Source organism: Halichoerus grypus, chromosome 7 (genome assembly GCF_964656455.1).
Source record: "Halichoerus grypus chromosome 7, mHalGry1.hap1.1, whole genome shotgun sequence".
NCBI lineage: Eukaryota > Metazoa > Chordata > Mammalia > Carnivora > Phocidae > Halichoerus > Halichoerus grypus.
The window spans coordinates 36,923,856-36,934,757 of NC_135718.1; the positions used below are offsets into that span (position 1 = coordinate 36,923,856).

Sequence of the window (10,902 nt, forward strand, 5' to 3'; positions counted from 1 at the left end):
GATGAGGTGAATGCAGATGAAAATCCCTGTGAGATATGATTTTACACCTAACACGTTGGAAAAAATAATTTTTTCCTTAAACCTTTTTTAAAAAATTTTTTTATTGTTATGTTAATCCCCATACATTACATCATTAGTTTTAGATATAGTGTTCCATGATTCATTGTTTGTGCATAACACCCAGTGTTCCATGCAGAACGTGCCCTCCTCAATACCCATCACCAGGCTAACCCATCCTCCCACCCCCCTCCCCTCTAGAACCCTCAGTTTGTTTTTCAGAGTCCATCGTCTCTCGTGGTTCTTCAAACTTTTTATTTGAAAGCAATTTTCAACTCAGTGCGAAGAACTCCCTTATACCACTGACCCGTATTCATTGGACTGTTCATATTTTGCTACATCTGTCTTCTTTTCTCTACCTTTCTCTGTGTGTCTCATATGCATCATAATGTATGTATATGTATGTATTTATATGTAGTTTCTTTTCTGAATGATTTGACAATAAGTTGCATACCTCCATGCCTCCTTACTCCTAAATATTTAAACCTTTGTCTTCTACAAACAAGGTCATTTTCCTACTTGACCATGATACATTTATCAAGTGCAGGAAGGTTAACATGGAGACAGTTTTTACCTGTTAGTCCTACTTTCATATATTATCTGAAGGCATACTTTAATTTTGTCAGCTGTCCTGATATTGTCCTTAATAACATTTTTTTTCCAGTCCAGAATCACATGTTACATCCAATTGTCATGGCCCAATGGACCCCTGTAATCTGGAACAGCCTCCACCTTTCTTTGCTTGCATAACATTGACATCGATGAAGGGAACTGTCCCTTGATGGTATACGATGTGCCTCAATTTGGGGTTTGTGAGGTTGCCTCAGGATTAGATTCAGGTCGTGCGTTTTTGGCAGGAAGCCACCAAAGTGCTGTTATGCCCTCTCAGTGGGTCACACCAAGATGGACATGGGAGTTGGTTCCATCACTGGTGATATTAACTTTGATTATTTGTTTAAGTTGATATTGACTAGGTTTCTCAATTCTAAAGTTGCTCCTTTTCCTTTTATAATAAAGAAGTATTTTTGTGGGAAGATACCCTGAGTCTGTGATTCCTGTTCAAATTTTCACCCATAAATTTAGCATCTGCTGATGATTCTTGTCTGATCAATTATTATCATAATTGTTGCCAAATGATGCTTTTTCTAAATTCTGTCTACATTTATTAGCTGAAATTCTACAATAAGTACAAGCTTTTCTTTTTTATTTGTTTAATATCATTATAGACTCATGGAGTTTTCATTTCAATTGCTATAATTCATTACTATAATTTATTCTGATGCTCAAAATGTCCCCATTGTGTCAATGGGAGCCCCTTCAAGTTAGCTTGTGTTCCTTTGACATGTCCCCATCATTCTTTGAATAGTTCCTTACTCTCTGTCAAATAGAACTGTTCTAAGCTCATTTTTTTTGTTCCCTGTCCTAGCCCTAGAATCAGTCATTTCTCCAAGGAACCGTGATTCCTGGTTCCTTTTAGTGGAGACAGTATTTAGAAACCAAGATTTGGGCACTGAATGTTGCTACTGGGGTGTTTGCAAAATTTGTAAAGATTAAAAGTATCCGGAATTAGTGAAGGCACGGGGAAAGAGCACTCTTGTTCTCAGTCAGGGGAAGAGTAACTGGTGCAGGAGTTTAGGAATGACATTTGGCCACACTTGTCAAATGCAGATCGGCGTGCACTTGGACACAGCCAAGCCACATATAGGAATCTCTTCAACCCAAACTAGCATACAAGTACATAAAAGCAACACAGTGGAAGCAACCACAGTGTCGAGTGACACAGGTTAGCTAAAGAAATCATAATACCTCCTTCCTAAAGAAGACTCATCATGTGTTGGAAACAATGAGCCAGATTTAAGTCCATGAATTATTATTGGATAAGAAGGAACTTATAGACTGCTGTGTATAGTCTGAATTTTTTCTATTTAAAATAAGATGTGTCCGTCTTACATAGTGAGTGTGTTTGTGTAAGAAAACTCTGAAAGGACACACTCTAATCTCCTAGGCAATGTTATCCCTCTGAGTTTTAGAGAGAGGAGTGTAGAGGTGAAAATATGGGAGCAGAAAATTATAGTTTTTATTTCGTACACTTCTGAACTATTTGAAGTTTTATAGCAGCCTTGTATTTCTTTCGTAATTTTTTTTTAAAAGCATTAAAAGATAATAGGGGAAGAAGAGACAGCCAGCTCCCAGCCTAGAAGACTTGCCAGTATTGTTGAACAGTAAAGTAGCTTTAAAAATAAAGAAAAAGGTGTTCATCAGAAGTGGGGTCAAACAGCTTTGGAAATATAAAGAGAGAAGTTTGGCGGTGTTTGCTCACACGTGCCCTGGAGCAGAGGAAGGGACTTGGCCTGAGGTCTTGGCTCTCTGTGGAGTGGCCCCATAGGCTCTCCCAGGCTATTGAACATTCCAGGTGTCCGCTCCCAGCTCTGATCCTGGCTCCCCACCCTCCTTCAGAAGGTAAATGGCTTTCCCGAGGTGGTGCATGGCAGGAGGGAATGTGGTGGCCAGGAGGTTTAGGACGAGAGGCCTTAGACCTGGACTGTGCTGTTCTTTCCCACCTCCCGATCTTATAGCTAGATAGTACTACCACAAGTGATTATGAGCACCTGGAGCCACACTTTCTGAATGCACATCCTCGGTTCCTGCTTAACAACTTGGACAAGATCTCCCAACCACTCGATGCCTTAGTTTTGATACCTATAAAATATCCCCCATGGGGTAGCAGGAAGATCAAATGAGTAAATATGCCAAGTGCTTAGGAGAGTTGCTGGCATGTAGTGAACACTTGAAAAAACGTTATTTGTATTATTATCATTCCTAGCAGTTACAGTGGGCACACCCTTGTCTCAAAATGTAATGGAAATGCACTAGGGTTTCAGTGTTACGTGTGATGCTCGCTGATAGTTTGCCATCGTGGTGTGCATTAGCTAGGAATGCTTTCTGCTGCAAGAATTCCAAACACAGCAGCTTAAACAAATAAGGTTTTGTTTTGCCTCAGTTTACAAGAAGTCTGTAAGTAAACAGATGCTGGCCTGTGTTCAGCACCTCAGCCCTGTCTGGGCCTGTCTCAGCAAGTGCTTAGCCTCTCTTTCCTGCTTTCTGCCTCAGTGTTGCAACATGGCTGCCCCAACTCCTAGCATCACATCCACCTTAAGGGAGGAAGAAGAGAAATGGAGAGAAAACTGGAAGCACCAACCACATGTGGCTCTTTTACCAAGAAAACAAACCTTCCCAGAATCCCCCAGCTGACTGCCAATTATGTCTCATTTACCAGAATGGTGTCATTTGACCACACTTATTTCAAGACAGGCTGGGGACTATAGTTAGCTTTTTTGCCTCAATAGTGCAGATCCCAAGGGAGGGGAGGTCGGGAATGACCTCCGCAGAGCCTGTCACTATTTCTTTTTCCTATTAAAGAAAAATCCGTGTGACCATGTTTTAGTGAATCAGGAGTAGGTGGTGGCATTCAGCAAATGTTTCCTCAGCGGTGAGACCTTTGTGGTGTTTCCGTCCCTCTCCTGCTCTTGGGGTCCACCTAAAGAGAGGCCCACCTGTAGTGAAACAGGAGGGGGAGGGACATCTAGCTGTGTGGGCCAGCTGGGAGCTCCCTTCTCTTGGGAACTCAGCAAACTGAGACTCATGCAGACCAGGATCCAGGGCATCCAAAGTCCCCAGATCCAACTTCTCAACGCAGCCAACCTTCTGCCAGAAACTGCCGTTGCTGCCGGCTCCAGGCCGGCGGAAGGAGCCAGAAGCAGTGAGCTTGCTGGCCCCAGCCCTTGGCAGCAAGGGCGCCTCTGCTCTTTTCCTTCTGGACCGTAACCTGTTTTCCATCTTCCGGGCTCCCAGGGGCACAGGGCAGGCCGGCCTGGAATTAGGCGGCTCCCATGTGTGACAGCCACACATCCGCTGGGCAGGCCAGGCTGATGGTATCTAGTTCCTGAGACCCCACAGTGAACTCAGACCCCAGATACTCTCTCCTGATAACAGCTTCACCTTTTTCATCTCTTTGAACGGATACCAACCACTGGCTGAAACCCCAAGTCCTGGCTGAAAACTCCTCTCACTGCTTCCCAGAAACAAGCCTGGTCCGAGACGGGTGGTGGAGGAAGAGGAGCGACGGGCTGGGTGCCCAGGACTTCCTGCGTGCCCCGGCGAACTTAACGTCTTTTCTGGGACCCTGTTCCGCAGCAGGAGAGTGAAGGGAGCACACCAGAAGCTTCCTGGGGTTGCTCTCCTCCGCGCACACCCGGCAGTTCCCCCGGCCCCCCCGCTCAGGGCGCCTGGGCTCTCCACCAGGGCCGGGCGCTGGCTTGGGGCCAGCCACGGGCCACCTCTGGCTGGAGAGCCATAGCCACGGTCCCAGGCCTTGAGGGAAGGCACTTTGTTATTTCTGAGTTTGTGGGAAGTGCACTTCGAGCACATTTGCACCAATGGAGGAAATAATATCTCTCCCAAGAGGCCAGAAAAAAAGGAAAATTCAATTTGCCCTGACATCCAGCCCTCCGTTTCTGCTCTTACTACCTGCGTTCTTGGCCATCGAGAGGCAGCAAATCCTCTGGGGCCCGGAGGAAGAGGAAGGGAACCAGATGCTGTTTCAAACAGGGATTTTTTCCCTCAATTCAGTAGCAAGTTTATATTTTCTTTCAGAATGATTTTAGCCACCCCCCACCCCCCCAGCCCCCACCCCCGCCGACAGAACAGTACTTCGACTGTTCAGGGCGCCTCATGTCCTGTTGGCACCATCTCGGTTCCTCTCCTAGTGGAAGACTCATCCCTCTTCTGCACAAAGTCACTGCCCCCACAGGCCTCCCTTGCACACCCCTCGCACACCCCTTGCACAGCCTGTGAGATTGTGCTCTCCGTCACTCCATTTTTCCAGATGAAGAAACTGAGGCCTGGGAAGGCAGTCCCTTGCCTGAAAGCATGGCCCCAGCGGTCCTGAGCCTGATGTCACAGCCCGAATACCCAGCTGTCTGCTTCTCCCGCGAGCCCCCCAGAGTCCCTGTCCTGCCCCCAGCACCTCTGAGGGCAGTCAAGCGTGCCTAGGGTTGGACTCTACTGCCCCTCTGTAAAGCTTATCAACCTTTACTTCTTCCAGCTTCTTGAAAACCACATGAAACAAGGCTGTAGATGCTACATGAGATTAAAGGCTGAACCTCGTCCAGGTCAGGAAATTCCAAGGGCAGTCTCCCAGCTTGGCTGCAGCTCTCTCGGTCACCCCCAGGGTAACTTGTCCGCCAGCCAGGAGGGTGGGATGTTAGGGGACCTGTGCGTGCAGCAGGGGCACCTGCATCCTCCGGAACTTCCTGAGGATCCAATGCTCTGATTTCCCAACCAGCTCCTAGGGACATTTCCAGCTCCCTCTCTGGGGACAACTTCCAGCCGGTCTCCCTCCCTCCTGTGTCCTGCTGTTGCCCTCTCTAGCCAAACATTCCCCGTTGGGTTTATATCCTGCTCTTCCCCCATCTTTAAGACACCCCTCCGCTGAACTCACTTTGTCCTTCAGCTGCTGCCCTATTTCTTTGCTCCTCTTGGCAGTAAAACTGGTTCAAATTGTGGTCCTATATCTGGTTTACCCCTTGAACGCTCTCTCAAGCCCTCTGCAAAGACTTTGTGACACCCTCACTGCCAGTGACCCTCGAGTTGCTAAACCCAATCAGTGGTTGGCCTCCCCTTACAGCTGTCAGGGTGACTGAGCACCTCAGCCCCTGCTCCGCCGTGCTATCTCGCCTGCATTCCAGGCTCCCCACCCTGGCCCTGCCGCGCCCGGTCCTCTCCTCCACTGCCTCCTATCTCCTGCCTCATAGCTCAAAAAGTCTCTACATGCTGCCCTGCCCAACCACTTCCTCAACCCTCCACCACAAGCTCGGACAGGTGTTTAGGGCTCAAACCCTAACCTGCAGGCCTCCCGAGACCTGCCTGCCTCCATCTTCCTTCTGATGCAAAACAGCTCTCTTTCCTTATATCCACCTGCCATCCGGTTGCCTATAAAGGAAACCCAGGACCTGACACCTCTGGTCATTTCCCTGCTACCACCCACCTCCCCAACCACTCTTATCACCCAACTGGATCCTGTTAAAATGTGCAAATTTTCAAAGTCTGAAAGGTTCCCTTTTCCAGAGCTCAGAGCAGAAACCCAAATGCTAGCATGACACCCCCACTTCCTCCCCCTGCCTCTTGCCTCTCTTGCTCTATTCCTACAAAGCTTGTCTCCTGAGCTTCCACAAACACATGTCCCCAAATCTAGCTCTGCTCCTGGGGCACCTTAGCTCTCTCTTCTTTGAGTATTATCTCCCTGCACCTCCTACCCTGACACTCTCTGTTCCTCTCTGTGTTAGTTAGCTACTGCTGAGTAACAAGGAAGCCCAAAATCTTAGTGGTTTAAGAAAACATCTGTACATTTGTTATCTCACAGTTTCTATGGTTCAGGAATCTGGATGTGGCTTAGCTGTCCCTCTGGTTCGGGGTCTCTTGTGGGCTACAGTCAAGCTGTTGGCTGGGCTGTGGCCACCTCAGGGTTGGATCTTCAGGCTCCCTCCTGAGGCTGTGGGCAGGAATTGGCTCCTTGTGGGCTGCCCTCCATCTCTTTCCCAGGGGCCCACCATAGCACTGCTCAAACACCAAAGTAAGCGAGGGAGAGAAAGGGAGTACCAGTAAGACAGACACCCCATCATTTGCAACCTCATCTTGGAAGTGACTTCCATCATTCTCCCTTTTCTATTCATTTGAAGCAAGTCCTAGGTCCAGCCCACCCTCAAAGGGAGGGGATAGCACAAGTATGTGAACACCTGGGGGTGTGAATACCTGAAGCCACTTCTGAAACTGGCTACCACGCTATTCCTGATGTTCTTCTCAAATAGCATTTGTTCTCATCTAACACGCCATGCAATTTGCTCGTGTATTCTGTTTGTGGTCTGTCTCCCCGGGTAGAAAGCAAGCTCTCTGCAGGCAGGGATTTTTTGTGTTGTTGCGGGCTGTATCCCTATCACCTCCAACAGCATCATCACAGAACAGAGCAAGTGCTCATTGGGTAGATGCTGGTGAACTTCAGGAAGCTCTTTACAATGCAGCGCGAGTAACGGACATCCACGCCCCAGTACTGGTACTTTCCCGGGGTTATACAGTGATCTGGTGACAGACACCGAAGCTTGATTCTGTGCGAGTAGGACAGGCTGGGGCCATCCTGATTACCTCGGCCATAGCAGACAGGAGATCACAGTCCCACACCCTCTCTGAGCCTGGCCTTACCCCTGTGAAATGAGACTCAGGCCCAGAGCTTGATCTCATCATCTCAAGGGCTCTGTAATGGAGTGGTGCCAATTTCATTCTTTTAAAAATAGGCATTTTCAAATATTTTTTAAAATCATAATTTGTTAAAAACATGCCTAGGGGACAGTTTGGCACTATCTACCAAAGCTTTAAGTGCATACACGCGTTGACCCAGCAAGTTCAGAGCCTGGAATACTGATTTTTCACTACATTCACACATGAATGCAAAGGCAGGTGTACAAAGATGTGCAATGAAACTCTGTTTACAGTAACAAAAGAATAAAAACACTACATGTCCTCCAGTAGGGGGGCAGTTCAGTAAACTGGGGCACACCCACACAGTGGACCAGCACACAGCTGTCAGGAAGATCGCAGTGAGCCAGATGTCCTGATGTGGGGGCATCACCATCACCATCGCATTCATTCACTTAACCAACCAATATTCTTTGAGCACCTACTATGTTCCAAGCATTGTTCTAGGCACTACGGACACAGAAGAGCAAACTCCCTGCCCTCAGAAGCTTATTTTATAGCGCAAAACCACACACATGCAAATAAGCATGCAAACAAATACACTGGTGAAATATAAAAGTGTTCTAAGGAAACACGCAAAGCCGGCCAGGGACAGTGTGGGAGCACTGCCTTATACAGCATGGCCGGGAGAGGCCTGCTGAGGAGCAAGCTCGGAGCAGACACCTGGGCAAGTGAGGGAAGGGCCAGGGCACGTGGGACCAGTGCCTCCCGGATAGAGCCAACAGCCAGTGCAAAGGCCCTGTGCACAAACAGCCTTGCTCTATTCAGGGAAGAGCAGAACAGGCCAGAGGCGCCCAAGTGGAGTGAGGAGGAGGAAGGTGAGACCAGGGAAGTGGGATAAGCTGGGGTGGGGGGCAACCACCCATCAGAGCTGGCTCCTGACCACTCACCCCTCAGGCTGCAGCCTTGGGTCAGGCAAACCAGTGCATGTCGCTAGGCTATCAGCCCCTCCTCTATGGGCCTCCTCCATGTGATGGGGCCTTGCTATTTTCCAGCATCACTCTGGGGCGGTGGGGAGGACAGATTAGGAGGAGGTGAGGACAAGGGCAGGAGCCCCAGAGGTGGCCAACATAACGGCCTAGAGAGGACAGCAGCTTGGATCAAGGTGGCCATGACCAAGGTGAGTGGGTGACTCTGAAAACAGTGAAGAGAGAACCAGCAGAATATGCCGTTGGATCAGATTTGGGGAATGAAAGGAAGACAGGAATCATGGGGTAACTCTGGTTTTTGTCCTGAGAAACTGGGTGAATATGGGAAAAAGCTGAGGAAGAAGCAAGATTTGGGGAGTGGGAAGGGTGAAAATCAAGTTTCTTTTGGATGCATTAAATTTGAGATGCCTGCTGGGTGCCCATGTGGGAGAGGCCATGGAGGGCAGGCAGCTCCATAAGTGGACTTCACGGGAGGGAGGGCTGGGGGAACAGCTGGACAGCAGTGTTGCGAGCCAGGCCTGGATGAGGATGCTGAGGAGTGGGGGCGGAGTAAGCAGAGGGCCCAGGATGGGGATCCTTTGGGGACACTTTCATGTTTAGAAATGGAGATGAGGAAGGCACACAGATGAGGAAGAGGAGAGGCAGAGGTGGCGGGAGCGGGGCAGGAGTCTGGGAAGCCCCGTGAGGGGAGGCCCTGGAGGAGGTGGTTGGGCTCGTCCAGCACTGACAGGGGCTGAATGGGTGCAGAGGGTCACTGCAGGCCCAGGGGGGTAGAGGCCTTCGGCCTTCAGGCTTAGATAGGGACGGAGTTAGGGGAGTGGTGGGGATCACAAGGAGTACAGGAGCCAGGAGAGGATCCAGTTAAAGAACATAACATTATCAAGGGAGAGCAGAACATTTTCTGTCAAGGGAACAGAGAAATAAGAGAGAGGCATGGGGTGTTGGAGTTTGGATTCCCATATGAGGAGCATGTTTGCATTCTGAAGGGAATGTTCCAGTAGGTTTGAGGGGGGTGTTCGTGGGGGAGGTGCAGCCAAAGGACTGGAAAGGCAGAGAGGGCAGGCTCAGGAGCTGTGGCTGAGTGCACGGTGCTTCTCCTCCAGGGCTCAGGTTTAGCCAGCTGAGCAAGAGAGCATGCCATTGCTGGGGGGCGGGACGGGGGGGGGATGTACATGAAGTGTTCTTGTCATGCCCACTCCCCAGGGCCCTTGCCCAGGCCCTGCTGTGCAGGTTTGCCACACCAGGGTGGTGACCCTGGGAGGGGTGGGGTACCACTTTGAACCGGTTTTGCAGCCAAGGACGTGAGGTTTGCCGCTGAGTTATAGAAGCCGGGCGCTCCTGAGATGCCGCTGAGGAAGGCCTCCATAAATGGGCAGGTTCTCTATGAGGGGACACAGGGACGCGTGACGGGGCTGACCTGGAGGAGAACGTGGGGCTGGATCAGGGGTGAGAGAGGCCCCAGGCAGTCCAGGACTCCCACCTTGTGAGAAGTTCTGCACATGGCAGGGTTCAGAAAATGTTTACTGGAGTCCTCCTTGTTTTCTAGACCCTGGAGATTGCTGACGCCCTTTCCAAGTCTCGAACCCAATGGCCTCAATCCAGAATATGGACATTCAGAGAGAACTCCAATCAGATGCCAGAAAGCAGCAGCCCTGCCCACTTCACCCCATCTCAGACACCCTGAGGTACCAAGTCCTCCTCAAGTCCTGGCAGCCCTAAGTCGTGGCCACAAGTCAGTCCTTGTTCTGAGAATGACCAGAAGGCCAGAGGTTGCTGACCTAGGACCCCGTGTGTGCCCAGCTGTGTATGAGGCCTCAGGGGAAGTATGAGAGAGGAGGAGAGGGGCCCCCTGGGCCCCTGGGCCTGAGTCCTGAGACACACATTGCTCCAAGGTGGGTGTCGCCCAAGTGACAGGTAAGGAAGGAGGCCTCAAGTGGGCCTGTGAACATTGTCCCCCACCAGGCAGTGGAGGAGCAGGACATGGGCCTGGGTCCTCAGGTGCAAGCTGCTGTCCTCGCATCCTCATCACTTCTTCCCTCGCGGTGGGTCCAGAGGAGCCCGGCTCAGGGCACGAGTCCCTTGCTTTGTCCCTTGCACGAGCATCACAGGTAGAGAAGTGCAAGCTTGCTGAGTGTGCAGACCCCACCCCAGTCAAGTATCCCGGCCGGGAGGAGCTGACCCTCTAGGGTCTCCTGCCCCCACCCCCCAGGGCAGGGGAGGGGGCTCCGGTGGCCCCTACTGGAGGGAAGGCAGCCAGAGCAGAGGTCCCACGTCCCTCTCCACCTGCCCTTGATCAGAGTGTCTGCCCTGACAACATCACCTCATGCTGGCTGTGCTGTTACTAATAGAATCACAGCTCGCCAGGCAGAGCAGCAAGATTTATAAAATGCCCCAGGCATGACAAATCCTCCTTTTGAGTGGGTCATTTGCTGAAGGAGATTCCACTGATGACTCATTTCAGACTGGAGAGTCCTGACATCACAGACGGTCAGAGCCAAGGAGGCTTGAGAGAGGCTCCAGTCTCGTCTCTCCGTGCTGATGGCCCCAGGGGACCAGCGGGGAACACAGGCATGCCCCGAGGAGTATTGGCTCAGCCTCACTTTGGTGG

At 50.5% G+C, this 10,902-nt stretch overlaps 1 long non-coding RNA gene across 1 annotated transcript in view; it reads left to right on the top strand.

The window, feature by feature from the left end:
• Positions 1–10,548, top strand: part of LOC144382458 (uncharacterized) — a 33,604-nt gene extending 23,056 nt beyond the window's left edge. Inside the window, exon 3 of the long non-coding RNA XR_013449440.1 lies at positions 9,841–10,548. This is a non-coding gene — a long non-coding RNA (uncharacterized LOC144382458). The remainder of the gene's footprint in view (positions 1–9,840) is intronic.
• The last annotated feature ends 354 nt before the right edge of the window (positions 10,549–10,902 follow it).